The 14,532-nt window shown below is 34.8% G+C and overlaps 1 protein-coding gene across 3 annotated transcripts in view; it reads right to left on the bottom strand.

Annotated features, from left to right (window-relative positions):
• COL6A5 (collagen, type VI, alpha 5) overlaps nucleotides 1-14,285 on the bottom strand; it is a 123,899-nt gene extending 109,614 nt beyond the window's left edge. For 2 of the 3 annotated variants that reach the window (XM_011977963.1, XM_011977964.1), the window contains exon 1: nucleotides 13,835-14,285. The gene's annotated coding sequence lies outside the window, so the exon portion shown is untranslated. The remainder of the gene's footprint in view (nucleotides 1-13,834) is intronic. The other variant, XM_011977962.1, reaches the window with a different exon arrangement.
• Nucleotides 14,286-14,532: the final 247 nt, after the last annotated feature.

Here is a 14,532-nt window from a genome sequence, read left to right as displayed (position 1 = left end):
GGGTGCAGCACACCAACATGGCACAAGTATACATATGTAACAAACCTGCACGTTATGCACATGTACCCTAGAACTTAAAGTATAATAACAATAAAAAATAAAAAATAAAAAATAAAAGAAAACACAGAGGTATAGTCCCAGAGAGAAAATCTGGGCCTCAATGTCTTTTTCTGCAAGTTGTGGTAAATAATAGCTATAACATTGTGTTGTTGAGAAGTTTATATGAGACCATGTATATAAAACCTCTTAAAGGAAACATCTTAAAGGAAACATTTGTTGATTTTGTCTGCCCAACTTTCATTACTTCTTCTGAGGATTCTCTTTCCCCACTTTCAAACCATGTAGTTGCTGAAATCTTGACCTCACTCCTACTCCAGGAAAGTATACCTGGCTTAGACCAGCATTGCTACAGTCACTGTGACTGATCCAACAATGAGCACTTGACCTACACCATCAAAGTCAGAGAGCCTCAGCCAATATACAGGTTTTGCCACCATGAAGAAGAATCCCAAGATCAAGAGAGATGTATCTTTGATGATGTCAACTGAGCAGCTTGATCAGCCTGATTAATCCCTGGACTTTTCAGGTGTCTCAGTCAATAAATTCTATTTTGTGTTTGAGCTGGTTTGAGTAGGGTTTTACTAATACAGGACCAAAAAGAATCCTGACCAGAATTCAATTGACAACCTTTGAAAATGCCTGGATACCAGACCTACTGGGATATCCAAGATTAGGGCCTCTATGATGGTTCTTTCCTGCTGCAACTTTGCAGAACTAGACTCACTGGAGAGATCTCAAATTCCTATTCCCTTTGCACCTGACCAAGCACCATAGTATCCACATCGTTTTTCCTTCTGCTTCAAGGCTGAAGGAATTTGCGCTTTTCTTAAGTGTAAATTCAAATCCTAATTATACTTCAGAACTAGACCTGCCTGCTCCCTGACTACTGCAGTCTGTATCTAATCCTCCGTGTTCCCATCTGCCCCAAACACTCAGTCTATATCACGAGTTTTTAATAGCTAAGATATATACTGTATTTAGCTGTACTGTTTATTCGTGTGTATATGTTTGGTAGTGCTATCTCCACTGAAACTTCTGAGAGAAGGGACCATGTTTTCTTCTACTTTGGGGTTGTCCTAATACAATGCAAAGCAAGTAAATGCTTGCTAAACTTAAAAGATATCGTAGGTTAGGGGGAAATGCAGAAATGCTTATGCAGAGTATGATCCCAATTTTTAAAAACGTCATGTGCATTTATTTCTAAGATGTGGGGTTGAGGATATTTTTGGTTCATTCTTAAGTTAGAAATTATTTTTCTGGAGTAAAACAAACAAAAATTTGAGAAAAAAATCACAAATAGAATATGTGGCTTCCCAGGACAGTGTCAATTTATGACTGTGGTCCCAGTGCAACGATTAATAGCACCTTAGTTATGTCTTAAAATTGACCTGGGCCTATGGTTTCTAGTTTGCTATGAGGTAGCTTGGACCTAAGTTGTCACTCCATCCTAAAAACAAGTAAAAAACTAAGCAAACTGAAAATTAATAATTTTTCTTTGTCACAGGGAAAACCACTGCCCCAAAATTAAAGAGACAGTCAGGAGGATACGGAAAATCACAAGTACAATTTATTGGAGCAGAAACTCATGAGCTGAAACCTTTGCAGGAACCAGTGCTTGGGTAGGAAAACTTGAAGTGTAATTGACAAATGGCTGGAGGTTCAATGTGGACACATCTAATAGTTAAAAATTCCAGAAAAGCAATTGCTAAAGAGGCACCCACACTTTCATTAAGTTTTACCTCAAGGAGCTCTATCAAACTCTTGCAGTAAAGATAAAAGAAAAAATTCCTCATTATTCAGCAGAGTGAGGGGAATAGGAACCATTTTTATACACCACAGCACGCTGTTCTTCTTAACAAGGCATGTTCTCAAGAGAAACTATTTTACCAGAACTCAATCTGCTGGGGTTTTATCAGAATCTAACTGGCCTAGACGAAAGGAAATACCCAACTCTAGTCCCCATTACACCATCTTGTCCCTCCCAAGAGTGACGGAAGACAGAATGAGAGGCATTTGTAAAGTTCATAGCTCAGCAACACAGGTTCACTAAAGGAATGAAACCTAATCAGAGAACTATAGAATGCTTCTTCTCACTCCATACCTTACCACTACATCTACCACTACATGACTAAAGTCCTATTTACAGGATAAAGAAGGAGGAATTTGAATTATTTTGTTATTATAAGTTATTTGCACTACCTGTGAAGCAGTATAGTAATATTTGAAAGTATACTTGGATTAGTTATAAATGCAAACTCTAGAGCAACCACTAAAGAATGAAGTATAACTGATATGCTAAGTAAGGAGAGAGAATTGAATCCTAAAATGCTCAACAAAAACCACAAAAAACAGAAAAGAGTAGAAGACAAAATTGGAACAAAAAACAAAGGCAACAAATAGAATCTAGTAACAAATATGGTAGATATTAATGCATCTGCATCAATAATCACTTTAATGGTTTAAATGCACAACTAAAAGAGATTGTCAGAAACTGAAACAAATTGAATATATGTTCTCTGCAAGGAACCCTGTTTAAATATAGATAAATGTAGATTAAAAGAAATTGGATAGAGAAAGATATACCATGCTAATACTAATTAAAAGAAAGCAGGCGTAACCATATTAATTTCAGACAGAGAAAACTTCAGAGCAAGGAAAGTTATCAGAGATAAAGAAGGGCATTAGAAAATGATGAAGTCAATTCTCCAAGAAGATACAGCAATCCTTAACATGTTTCCACCTAGCAACAATGCACCAAAATATATGAGGCAAACATTGATAGAATTTCAAGGAGAAATAGATGAATCCACTATGATAGTTGAAGGCTTCAACATCCTCCATCAGAAACAGACAGTTCTAACAGGGAGAAAATCAGTAAGGATATAGTTGAACTCAGCAACACCATCAATTGACTGAATGCAATGAACATCTATAGACCATTTCTTCCAACAACAGCAGAATAACACATTCTTCTCAATTTACCAAAATAGACCATAAAACACAAGATAACAAACTTAAAGGAAGAGAAATCATACAATGTCTGCTCTCAGATCACATGGAATTAAGCTAAAAACAAAAAACAGAAAGATAGCTGGAAAATCCCAAAATAGTTAAGAGATTAAATCACACAGTTTTAAATAACACCTGGGTCTAAGAAATCTCATGAGAAATTTAAAAATATTTTGAACTAAATGAAAATGAAATGACAACTTATCAAAATTTGTGAGATGCAGCAAAAGAAGTGGTTAGAGAAAAATTTATACCATTTAATGCATATGTTAGAATAGAAGAAAGATATAAAATGAATAATCCAAGCTTCCACCTTAGGAAATAAGAAAAAATACAAATTAAATTTAAAATAAGCAGAACAAAAGAAATGATAAAATTTAGAGGAGCAATCAATAAAATTGAAAACAGAAAATTAATAGAGAAAAATCAATGAAATCAAAAACTAGTTCTTTGAAAACATGATAAAGTTGATAAGCCTCTAGCCAAGCTAATTTAAAAAAACAGAGAACATAAATTATTAACATCAGAAATGAAAGACGAAGCATCACTATAAGTCCCATGGACATTAAAATGATAATAAAAAATACTATGAACAACTCTATGCCCACAAAATTAATAACCTAGATGAAATGGAACAATTCCATGAAGACACAATCTGACAGAACTCACACAAGAAATCAAATCAGTAATTAATAACCTTCCAAAACAGAAAACAATAATAGGCCCAGATGGGTTCAACGGTAAGCACTACCAAACATTTAAAGAGGAAATTATACCAATTCTAAACAATTTCTTTCAGAAGGTAGAAGCAGAAAGAATATTTCTGATTGATTGAGTGAGGCCAGCATTACCCTAACACCAAAAACCAAAGACATCACAAGAAAAGAAAACTACAGACCAATATATTTCATGAACACAGATGCAAAAATCATCAACAAAATATTAGCAAATCAAATCCAACAATGTATTAAAAATTATATATCATGACCAAGTGGGATTTATTCCAGGTATGTAAAGTTGGCTTGTCAATTAAAAATCAATTTACAAATCCATTGTATCAACAGGCTAAAGAAGAAAAGTTACATAATCATATCAATAGAGGGAAAAAGAGGATTTGACAAAATCCAAAACCTATTCATTATTAAAAACCCTCAGTCATCCAGAAGTAAAGGGAAACCTTTTTAACTTGATAAAGAAAATCTACAAAAAAGCTACAGCTAACACTATGATGATGAGAAGCTAGAAGCTTTCCTGCCAAGATCAGGAACAATGTAAATACATCCTCTTTTATTACTCCTTTTTAACTTTGTACTGGAAATCCAAACTAATGCAATAAGACAAAGAAAGAAAGTAAAATGTATATAGATTTGGAAGGAAAAAATAAAACTATCTCTGCTTGAAGATGACATGGTTGTAGAAAATTCCAGAGAATAAACAAAAAATTCTTGGGATGATAAGTGATTAACATAAGGATGCAGGATACAAAATCCAGTTGCTTTCCTGTATACTAGCAATAAACAATTGGAAGTTGAAATTTAAAACACAATACTATTTACATTAGCACCCCCCAAAATGAAGTACTTAGTTAAAAATATAATATAAAATGTCTGAAATCTATATGAGGAAAACTATAAAACTCTAATAAAGAAATCAAAGAAGAATTAAATAAAAAGAGAGATATTCCATGTTCATGGATAGAAAAACTCAGTACTGTCAAGATGTGAGTTCTTCCCAAATTGATCTATAGATTTAACACAATCCCAATCAAAGTCAGCAAGTTATTTTGATACTGACAAACTGATTCTAAAGTTTATATGATGAGGCAAAAGACTCAGAATAACCAATACAATTTTGAAGGAGAAGAACAAAGTTGGAGGACTGACACTTCCTCACTTCAAGACCTTCTGTAAAGCTACAGTAATCAAGACAGTGTAATACTGGTGAAAGAACAGACAAATCAATGGAATAGACTGGAGAGCCCAGAAATAGACCTGCACAAATAGTCAACTGATCTTTGACAAAGGAGCAAACGCAATACAATGGAGCAAAGACAGTTTTTTCAACAAACAGTGCTGAAACAACCAGACATCCACATGAAATACCTATATATATATATATATATATATATATGGAGAGAGAGAGAGAGAGAGAGGGAAACCTTACGCCCTTCCCAAAAATTATCTCAAAATTGGTCACAGACCTAAATGCAAAATGCAAAACCATAAGCTCCTAGAATATAACATAGGAGAAAATCTAGATGACATCGGGTTTGGCAATGACTTGTGAAATACAACCCCAAAGACAAGATCCATGAAAAAAATAATTAATGAACTGCACTTCATTAACATTAAAATGCCATGTTTTATGAAGGGCACTGTCAACAAAATGAGAAAACAAGCCACAGATTGGTTGGGGGAGGAAAGGTTTGCAAAAGACGTATCCGATAAAAGACTATTATCCAAAATGTACAAAGAACTCTGAAAACTCAACAATAAGAAAACAAACAAACCAATTTTAAATTGGGTAAAATATCTGAACAGACTTCTCATCAAAGAAGACATACAGATGGCTAATAAGCATATGAAAAGATGGTTAGCATCATATGGCATTACGGAATTGCAAATTAAAAGAGTAAGATGCTACTACACACCCATTAGTATGGTGAAAATCCAAAACACTGACAACACCAAATGCTGGCAAGAATGTGAAACAACAGGAACTCTCATTCACTGCTGACAGGGATGAATGCAAAATGGCACAGCCGCTGTGGAAGACAATTTGATAGTTTCTTACAAAACTAAACATATTCATCCCATAAAATCCAGCAATCATGCTTCTTGGTATTTATCCAAATGAGTTGAAAACTTATGTCCATAGAAAAAACTACACGTGGATGTTCAGCCTTATTTATAATTGCCAAAACTTGGAAGCAAACAATACGCCTTTTAGTTGATGAACGGATACACTGTAGTAATTCAGGCCAATAGATTATTTCGGACTAAAATGAAATACACTATCAAGCCACTAAAAGACACAAACCTTAAATGCACATTAATAAATGAAAGGAGTCAATCCGAAAAGGCTATATATTGTATTTTCACAACTATATGACATTCTGGAAAGGGTAAAACTATAAAGACAGTAAAAAGATCTGTGGCTGTCAGTGGCTAGGAGGTATGGAGGGATGAACAGAGAGAGCACAGAGGATTTTAAAAAACTATTCTGTCTGATTCTATCATAATGGATACATGTCACTATACATTTGTCAAAATTCATCAAATGTACATTTCCAAGAGTGAAGCCTAAGATAAACTTTGGACTTTCGATGACAATGATGTGTCAATGTAGGTTCATCGATTGTAATAAATGTACCACGTTGGTGCAGGATATTGATAGCAGGGGAGGCCTCGTGTGTTTGGGGTACGGAAGCATATAGGAACTTTGTACTTGTTGCTCAATTTTGCTGTGAACTTAAATAGAACTTCAGTCTGAGCATGAGAGACTTTTTGGGATTATGGAAATGCTCTCTATACTGATTGTGGTTACGTGGAAATATACATTTGCCAAACAGTTCTAATAGTACATTTAAAATGGATGCATTATATTATATATAAATTATACCTCAAAAGGGTTAACTTCGTTAAGTGCACAGTTTGGATGATGAATTATTTTATCATAAGAATGGTATAACGAAGGAAGGGCTGTGGTAGTAGTCTGCACTAGCAATAAAGTGGTGCACAGAGCCTTTAAAAATAATAACAAAACAAACTTGGCCTGCTTTATTATCCCCAGGGAGCAAGCAATGTTAATCAATGTCAGTAACAATCTTCGCCTTCGTGGCTGCATGGACTACTTTCACCACAAATGATACATATTCCCATTCCCTAGAGACATAATAAAACTCCTACTGGTTGGATGTAGTCTTCCAGAAGGTTTCCCTATGCATAAATGAATCATAATCTACATTAATTGAATGCTGTCTGCATCTTAAATCAATATATGATCAAAACAGGCCTAAGCTTAAATATCTCCCTCATAATATGAATTTGAAGAATTCAAGAATAAATCAGAAGTTTTACCCCAAATGTGTAAATTATTATCATTTTATTAAAACTTTAATAATGAAATTATTAAAAATTGGCATTAGAGTACAGGAACAATATTCTCAGCACTGGTACCTGCTGGATTGTTCTTGAAGCCACTGCATTACATTAATGCCACACTAAGCAGATGCTCATTTGCAGCTGATGTCTAGGAAAAGCACGTTATTTGGAGATCTATTGGGGATTTTTCCTGTAAAACTTCATGTTTTTCTTCATTCTCTTCATACTCTTTCTGGTGTTTGGTATGAAAATGATTTAATATAAATATTGGTTATTTGGTAATTTTCCTTTTCTCACAATTTTGAGCTGATGTAGTTGACATTTCCCCATAACAAATGGTCATGAATTGTGAACACTTTAAAAGCAGAACCTTTTCTTGAAAATTAACAGTCTAGGTGGAAGTAAATAACTAAAAATAAAATCCAGTTCATCAAGATAACTTTCTATAATATCATGAGTGCTAATACACTAAGCTAAACTTTTTTGTGAAGAAAAAGTAAGTAAGTATTTCAGGCTTTGTAGGCCAGACGGTCTCCAGGACAAATATACTACTCAATTTTGCCCTTGCAAAAGCAGCCACAGAAAATATGTAAACAAACAAGCGTGACTGCAGAACCACCTATGACTTCTGCTGGTCCTACACACTTTTGCCTTATGGAATCCTCTCATAATAAAATGAATTAAAAATTATTTTTGCTGTGGGTGCCATACACTTTTGCTTTATAGGATTCTCTCACCATAATATAACAAATTAAAAATTATTAATATAACTTTAAGTACTTTACAATTTAATTTATTTCGGTTTTAGGCAAAATTTAATAGACTTATGAGTCCTAACAATTACATTTTTTTTCCTTGTGTGAGAAAAAATTAAACAATTTTTGACCTAAATATTCATTTTTCTTCTAATTTTTTTAAATTAAACATGTCATAGGCTTCTAAAACACTGTGCCTAATGGATAAATTGGTCCTGCATGGCTGTGCTCCAACAAACCTTTATTTGGTGGCAAGTTGTTAAACCTGCACAAAACAATTATACAAGTTTACTATTATTATATAATCTCTATTATTCTGCCTGGTATTGTTTCTTAAATTTTAAAAACAATTGATGGCTCAAATATTCTTCCTAAATGTACCTACCTCATTTATACTGTACTAATAATCATATTAACAGTCAATCTATTTCCATACTTATTTAACCATTTGAAAGTCCTTAAAAATTGTCAGACTCTATTGACCATACTAGTTGAAATCAACATCCATTCTGATTGGTCAATGCGTAGTCATTGTTAACTATTTTTAATATCACTCTTGATCTACTTCATTCATCTTAACAGCTGCATAGTATTCCTTTATATCAATGTTTATTTAACTAATTATTTATAAATAGATATTTAGGTTGTTTCCAATTTTTTCACAATTCCAAACAATGTTGCAATAAACAGCATTGCACAGTGGAAGAAGTATTATATTTCTAAAGGATCACTTATTGGGAATGGAAATTCAGGGTCAAAAGGAATGTATATCTAAAATTATGGTCAATATTAGGCAACTGCAGCAAAGAAGTGTGCCAAATCATATTTTCCCTCAGGAACATATGGAAGTCCTTATTTCCCCACACTCTCACAACATACTTTTGAAGTTTTGGAATCCTGATTGAGGGGAAGAAATTCCACATTACCATATGGCTCTTTGAATTTGCATTTCTATAATTACTAGTGAGATTGGGAAAGGTATTTTTCTATTAACTGTACACTTAAGATTTTTGACCATTTTGCCTGTGAGTGCTTGTCTTTGTATTTATTTATTTTTACGTGCTCTTATTATTAATATACACAGTCCTAGATGTTTTATATCTGTTGCTATTCTAAGTTGAACCTTTTCTCTTACTCATGTTATTAAATTATTTCTATTGACCACTTTGCTGAACTTTCTTGTTGGCTTGCTTAGACTTTTCCAGTATATTCTCATTTTAAATAAAAATAATAATTTTGATTTCTCCTCTCTCAATGTATATATCTTATATTATTACATTGACCAGAACTTCAACAATGTTAAAGAGTGGTGTTGATAATGTTCCTAATTTAATCGTAATTTTTGTTGTTGCTGTTGTTGTTGTTTTGCGATGGAGTCTCACTCTGTCGCCCAGGCTGGAGTGCAGTGGCACGATCTCGGCTCACTGCAAGCTCCACCTCCCGGGTTCATGCCATTCTCCTGCCTCAGCCTCCCGAATAGCTGGGACTACAGGTGCCCGCCACCATGCCCAGCTAATTTTTTTTGTATTTTGTTTAGTAGAGATGGAGTTTCGCTGTGTTAGCCAAGATGGTCTCGATCTCCTGACCTCGTGATCCGCCTGCCTCGGCCTCCCAAAGTGCTGGGATTACAGGCATAAGCCACCATGCCCGGCCAGTTAATGGTAATATTTTAAGTGTTTTCTTCATTACACATGTCAACATGGCAGTTGATTTATAATATATATTTCTGATTATGTTAAAATATTTCTTATTTTAACCTAAGATTTAAGAAAATCAAGAATGGCTGCTAAATTTTACCTTACCCAATACCTTTTCAGCATCTACTACAATGATCACATATGCTTTTTCTTTTCAAATATAACCATATGTTGAACTTTATTTACAAAATATTGGTGAATAATTTATTAGATTTATTAATATTGAATGATTTTTGCTTTTCTAAAATAAATTCCACTTCATTATCCTACATTTCCTTTTACGTGCTGTTGAATTTTACTTGCTAATATTTGATTCGGGAATTTTGCGTTATTGTTCAAAGGTGAGAATGCCTATTTTTTTGTGTGTGTGAGCTATCTTTGTCAGGTATCAATCCTGCTGGATTCATAAGTATGATCTGGAAGCTTTTCTTCTTTATCTTTGTTCTAAACATTTTAAGTGACAGAGCAATTGCCAGTTATTGGGAGTTTTGAAAGGAATTACCCATGTACTGACAAGGCCAAAAGTGTTAGCTTGCAGCAATTCTCAGTTCCTTCCAGGTTACCGGCCACTTAGATTTTCTATTGCTTCTTTAGCTAGATGTTGCAATTATCATTCATGTGCCCTCCTATCATTTTCCATTTCATCCTGGTTTCCAATTGTTTATGATAAAGTCAAATAAATTATTACCCCTTTTTTCTACTCTCTAGGGTTATGTCAAATTTCTCATTCCTAGTGCTATACATTTGTTTTCATTCTTCCTTTTTGGTCTGGATTATGGTAACTAGTATTTTATCCTGTTTACTGTGTGTTTTTCCCAAAAGATGTTTTTCATTTATTACTCAATTCTATTGTTATTCTTTGTCTTAATTCTCAATTTCCTGTCTTTATTTTTACTTCATTCTATTTTACATAGTTTTGTTTTGCCTTCCCCCTAACTTGCTGAATTGAATGATTAATCCACTTCTATTCTTTCTTATTTAGTAATGAGAGCTTTTTGAGGTAATGCATTTTCCTGAGTACAGCATCAGCTTTGATATGAAGCATGCTCATCATTACTACAGGCCAGATATTCCTCAATTATGGTTTGAATTTTTCAAGTGACTGCATTTTTTATTTCTTCAATTGAAAATCAAGAGATTTTCTATTTTGATTTGGTTGTTTTATTGGGGTTGTTTTATTTTTCAGTGTGAATGTAGCTCTTTTATTAGTTACTTTTGGTTTCAATGCATTGTGGTTAGAGAATGTACTCTGTACTCTTTCCTGAAATATGTCAAAGTTTCCCCTATATATAACCTAGTATACATTAGATCAGTGCAAAAGTAATTCAGGTCTTTGCTATTACTTTTACTGGCAAAACCACAATTACTTTTCTACTGACATAATGCTCAGTTTTTGAAATGCTTAATGCTAGAAAAGAAATCACATTTGCTCCTGATGATAGAGTTCATTACTAGTCTATACTAATAGACTAATCTTTATTTATTTTTGCCTATCTTAACTCTCAAGGACTAATGAGTGTCTCAACATTTCCCCTACAACTATGTTTTCATCAATTCTCTTATTTCCTGCAGTTTCTGCTTCATGCATTTCTACACTATGCTAGTTATTTCATAAGATTTATGACAGTTATCTTTTCAATGTGGAACATATTCATAACTTGTTTACCATTATTATCTGACTTTTGATTATCACTTGCACCATCACTGTCTGCTTTGGTCCACTGTTGTATCCTCAATCTCTATGGGTACCCGGTCAATAGTTAACACTTCATAGATCTCGGTTGAAAAAAGAAGATGCGAAAAAAGGAAGAGCGGGTAGAAAAAAGTATGCACTACATCTCATTTAATATAGTTTTTATTGACCTCAACATTTTCTGATATAATATCATAAACCCTGCTTCTTCTTGGGTGGTGTGTCTTTTGCAAGCAACTTAATGTCAATTATCAAATCTATTTTGTTTTAGTTGTATCTATTGTAGACAGTGTGTGGCTGGATTCAGCTTTTTGATCAAATCTGTGATTTTTTTTAAGATAAGGACTTAAACTCTTTTTTTTTTAAATTTATTTATTATTATTATACTTTAAGTTGTAGGGTACATGTGCATAACGTGCAGGTTTGTTACATATGTATACTTGTGCCATGATGGTGTGCTGCACCCATCAACTCGTCATTTACATCAGGTATAACTCCCAATGCAATCCCTCCCCCCTCCCCCCTCCCCATGATAGGCCCCGGTGTGTGATGTTCCCCTTCCTGAGTCCAAGTGATCTCATTGTTCAGTTTCCACCTATGAGTGAGAACATGCGGTGTTTGGTTTTCTGTTCTTGTGATAGTTTGCTAAGAATGATGGTTTCCAGCTGCATCCATGTCCCTACAAAGGACACAAACTCATCCTTTTTTATGGCTGCATAGTATTCCATGGTGTATATGTGCCACATTTTCTTAATCCAATCTGTCACTGATGGACATTTGGGTTGATTCCAAGTCTTTGCTATACTCTTTTTATTTTATATTATAAAATATATGTTTGGGCTTACTTTCATCTCTTTTAAATAAATTATTCTTTACTTTCCACTACTACATGATTTGTTTAACTTACTTTGCCTTATGTTTCTTTTCATTGTCTATTTCCCTTTCGTTAATCATTAACTTTATGTGTGTGGGTGTGTGTATATATATTATATATACGTATATATACACACACACATATATATATTATTTTACTAGTTTACCCTAAGTGTCTGTGTGTGTGTGTGTGTGTGTATATATATATATAATTTTGCTAGTTTACCCTAAGTATTTGAGAGGTGTATATATCTCTCTTTAATTTTTACTTAGGGTAAACTCGTAAAATAATTTATAAATAAAATGTTTTAACTTATATTTCCAAATTTATCAACTTTAGAAATAAAATAATATTGATAACTTCCACCTATGAAAGATAAAATTTAGTCTGCTTACATTTCCTTTCTCTTCTTTAAATTTTTGTTTGCATTTTATAGGGGCAAGAAGAATCTCTCAATCTATTATCGTGAAATTATCTTTTAAACTTTAGGGATTTTTATATTGTAGCTTTTTTTTCAAGAAGTGTAATTCTTGCTTTGTGATTATAATATCACAGTTATTTCAAGTTTATTTTTGAATTTAAATAGAATTAATGTGCACTCCCAGTTTGTATCTATTCTAGGTTTTTAATTTTGATTCTTCTTTTTGCCATCTAAAGCAATCCACATCAGCACCATTGGGTAGAAACACAATGCAAACTGTGTATGTAATTTTAACTTTTTTGGTAGCACATTAACAAAAGTAAAAAAAAAAAAAAAAGATGAAATTAATTAAATATTTTACTTAACCCAATATATCTAAAGTATTACAATTTCAATGTATAACCAATATAAAAATTAATGAAATATTTTACTTTTTTTTAATACTAAGTCCTCAAAATCTGCTGTGTATTTTACTTCTATAGCACATCTCAACTCAGTCTAGTTACATTTCAAATGGTCAGTAGCCAATATGGTGAGTGGCTACCCTCTTGGATAGCACAGGTATAGATGGTGGAATACACAGGAAATGACAATATTATTCAGGTTCTTAGCCCATGGCCTTCCATCCCAGAGTCCCAGGCTACAGAGATCAATGGCTCAGCCTATCACAGTTCTCACGAAGCACACCAGCTGGGAAGCTCTGGGCTACGTGACTCTTCAAGTAGTACTTCTAGAAAGTGGCTCTTTTAGGAAGTGGTTAATTAAGAAAGTGTTTCTCAAGCTTTAACGTGCATATGAATTACCTGGGCATCTTATTAAAATGTAGACTCTGATTCAGCAGCTTTGGAGTGAGCCCTGAGTTCTGCATTTTTAATAAGCCCCTAGAGAATGCTGGTTCTCAGAAAACACTTTGAGTAAGAAGGGATTGGGTTCTACAGGGTTTGGTGGGGTCCAGGAATTTTCATTTCTAACAAGTTGCCAGGGGAAGGCGATGTATTAGTCCTTCCACCACACTTAGGATAGCACTGCTCTAAGGTTCATTTGAATTCTGAGTCTACCTTTCAGAACCTGTCTCAACCATCTGTAAAATTCCTTGGAGCCCAGATTTGAGGGCGTCAACAGGTGCAAATCACCAGAAAGGAGAATCCTTACATCCACCTGTCTACCTGAGGTTTTCTCCCTCGCCTGCCTGAGGCCCCAAGTTCCCGTACCCCATACTTACTCAGCTTTCCCGGGGTCAGGGGACACTGCGGACCCTGGAAACCACCCCAACTCTCCAAAAGAGGCCGCACCGAGCGCCTGAGCGCAGTAACCGCGCGCCTCTCAGGCGCCCGCGGCGCAGTTGGATGGAGCGCGCGCCGGAAGCCCAGGCCCGCGCTGCGCAGCTTCAGGTGGGTGCCCCGAGCAAACGCTGCGTGCTCTGAGAGACTCGTTTAAGCCGGCGCTGACCCGTGCCCTTGGCCGGGTTCTTCCCTGGGGCTTTTAACTCTTCACAAATTTTAATGTGAGTGTCCAGAGACGCTCCAGCTGTTTGCTGGCTTTGTTTTGTTTCAGAGAAGCCGCTGTCTGCCAAATGAACTTAGGAAGTCAGAATTTCTCAGAAACCAACGGCAATCTTTGCTGGAGGCCGAGCTGCGATCACTTTTACTACTTGGGCAGAGGACTCGCCATTTGGCTCCAAATTTCCCAATTTCTCAGAGGCAGCCTGCAGAGAACCAGCGAAAATGCCCAAGGAGGAGCAAAGTCCTGGGGGAAACCCGATAAGAGAGAAAGTAAGGCACCCCTGATGCTAAAGGCAGCAGGAGTTTTATCCAGCAACTTCTAGAAAGGGCATGATGGGGAAATGGAGCAGGCAACAAAAATGAAGATGTGATTTTTAGTACATAGATCATAGTGAAGAACTTGGAAAGCATAGACTAT

Source organism: Mandrillus leucophaeus, unplaced genomic scaffold (genome assembly GCF_000951045.1).
Source record: "Mandrillus leucophaeus isolate KB7577 unplaced genomic scaffold, Mleu.le_1.0 Scaffold186, whole genome shotgun sequence".
In the NCBI taxonomy this organism is placed as follows: domain Eukaryota; kingdom Metazoa; phylum Chordata; class Mammalia; order Primates; family Cercopithecidae; genus Mandrillus; species Mandrillus leucophaeus.
Note: the sequence above shows the minus strand (reverse complement) of the source record. Positions and strands in the feature narration are given on the sequence as shown.